This window comes from Pteropus alecto, unplaced genomic scaffold, assembly GCF_000325575.1.
Source record: "Pteropus alecto unplaced genomic scaffold, ASM32557v1 scaffold175, whole genome shotgun sequence".
Taxonomy (NCBI): Eukaryota; Metazoa; Chordata; class Mammalia; order Chiroptera; family Pteropodidae; genus Pteropus; species Pteropus alecto.
In genome coordinates, this window is record NW_006437739.1 from 861139 (window position 1) to 864102 (window position 2964).

Below are 2964 nucleotides of genomic sequence, written 5' to 3' on the forward strand. Positions count from 1 at the left end.
TAAGGTCACCAACGACCTTGATGTTGTAAATCATTGGTCAATTCTCAGTCACCATCTTACTTGAACTATCAGCATTTGATGCAGTTGATCATTTCCTTCTCAAAATACTTTCATCACTTGGCTTCCAAAATGATATACTCTACTGGTTTTCCTCCTTCCTTGTTATTCTTTACTTCCTGGTCTCTTTTGCTGGTTTATTCTCACTTTTCTGATCTTTAAACTATTTGCTTCTCTAGAGCTAAGTCCTTTTTTGTATCTATACTTTTTCTTGATCATCTCTAAATTTTATATTTCTATCCTGAGCTTTTCTCCTGAAATCCACACTCCACTTAGATATTTAACAGACATCACAAACTTAACAGGTTGACATATGAACTCACTAAAACTGTGTTTCCTTGCTGTAGATTTCTCCATTTCAGTTCATAGCAATCTCTCCAGTTGTTAAGGCTGAAAACTTTGGAGTCATCCTTGAGTTCGCTCTGTCTCTCTGCCCTACATCCAATCTAACTGTGAAACATTAAGTCTACCATGAAAACATATCTAGAATCTGACCATTTCTCACTACATACTGCTACACTATGGTCAAAGCCATCATTACCTCTCATCTGGATTATTATAACTACTTCCTAAATTGTTTTCTTGCTTCATATTTTGCACTGCTATAGTCTATTTTCAACACAGCAGCCAGCATGATCCCTTTAAAAATACATGTCAAATCATGTTACTTCCATACCCAAAACTCTCCATTAGGTTTCCATTTCTATCAAAGAAAAAGTCAAAGTTGTTAGAATGATTATCTCAAGATCTTTCCATGTTGTTGTAAATGGCAGTATTTCATCCCTTCATATGGCTGAGTAATATTCCATTGTATGTATGTACCATAGCTTCTTTATCCAATCATCTATCATAGGACACTTTGGTTGCTTCCATGTTCTGGTCACTGTGAATAATGCTGCTAAGAACATTGGGGTGCATATATCTTTACAGATAAATGTTTCAGGTTGTGGGAATAAATACCCAGAAGAGGGATTGCTGGATCATATGGTAATTTAATTCTTATTTTTTTGAGGAAACTCCATACTGTTTTCCACAGTGGTTGTACCAATTTGCATTCCTACCAGCAGTGTATAAAGTTTCCTTTTTGCTCACAACCTCTCCAACACTTGTTATTACTTGTCCTGTTGATGATAGCCATTCTAACAGGTGTGAGAAGGTATCTCATTGTAGTTTTGATTTGCATTGAGATAATTATGCTAAATGAAATAAGTCAGACAGAAAAAGTTGAAAACCATGATTTCACTTATATGTGGGATATAAAACTAAAAGCAACAAACAAACATGACAAACAGAGACTCAAGGACAGGGACAGTGGATTAGTGGTTACCAGAGAAAAGTTGGTAGAGGAGGGGTGTAGACAGAGGTAAAAGGATTCAAATATTTGATGACAGAAGGAAATCTAACTTTGGTTGGTAAACATACAATGTAATATCTATGACATACTGTTGAATTGTACACTTGAAACTTACTTGATTTTATTAATCAATGTTACCCCAATAATTTTTAATAAAAAATGTTATTAGAATAATTAAAAACCAAAGGTCCAATCCACTTTTCTCTCTATGATTCCAATCACATTTCCTTGCTATTCAGTGATACACTACACAAATTCCTGTCTCAAGAAGTTTACATTTGTTGTTCCACTATATGGAATGTTTTTCTCCCAGATATCAACCTGGTTACTCCCTCATCTCTTTGAGGTGTTTACTTAAATAACATGTTCTCAGTAGTGTTTTCTCTGAACAAGCTATTTTAAATTGCAAATCATGTCCCTTCTTCCCTGCTTCAATACTGTCTATAACACTATATATTTTATTTAGTCATTGTTTGTCTTTTGTCTCACTCCCTCCACAATAGAATGAAAGCAACATGAAGTAACGGCCTTTTATCTTTTTTTGTTCACTGATGTATTCCAGCTCTTAGAACAGTGCCTGGCATACAGTAAGTGCTCAATAATTTTGTTTTGATTAAACAGTGAATAAATCTAGATAGTTAGGCTGGAGCTAATCATACTAGCAGAGTTGACATATTAAGTACAATAGGTTCCTTGTCTAGGCCCCATGATACTTTTAAAGATTATGAAAACGTTTTAACTTTATTTTAAAATCAGAAGGAAAGATTTTTGGATCCAAGATGGTGGCACATGAAGTCCCTGAACTCACCTCCTCTCACAGATATACCGAGTATATACTTACATATAGAGCAATTCCTCCTGAAGAAGAACTGAGGGATGATTGAACAGTTTCTGCAAAACAAAATGATAGAGAAACCACACTGAAAAGGGTAGGAGAGACTAAGGAACAGTAACAATGGTAACTCCACCCCCAAGCCTGCAACCTGCATTAGGAAGGAATATCACTGAGGGCCTGCACACAGACTTGCCCTTCCTGGGGCGCAGCAAAACAAAACAAACAAACAAACAAACAAAAAACACAGCAGTTTAAATGACACCTAGACTATAAGCAAAAGAAATCTATTTCCTAACGCTAGAGTGTCTGCCAAATGAGGGGAAAATGCCGGAATGCTCTCTAGAATTGGAAGAACCAGACAGCATCATTTTTTCCCCCAGCTTTATTGACATATAATAGATAATTAGTTACTTATATTTACATTGTACAATTCAATGAGTCTTCTTTACAATTATAGTTGTCATATAGTAATATATTGATTTCAGCTGTGCAGAATAGTGATTACAGATCTATATAATTCACAAAGTGATCATCCCACTAAATCTAGTACCCCTCTTCCCCTTACATACTTATTACATTATTAACTATTTTCCTTATGCTACACTTTATATCTTCATGTCTATTTTGTAACTATCCGTTTGTACTTCTTAATCCCTTTGCTCTTTTTCGCTGTCCCCCCAAACCCCCTCCCATCTACTAGCCCTCAAGATATTCTCTG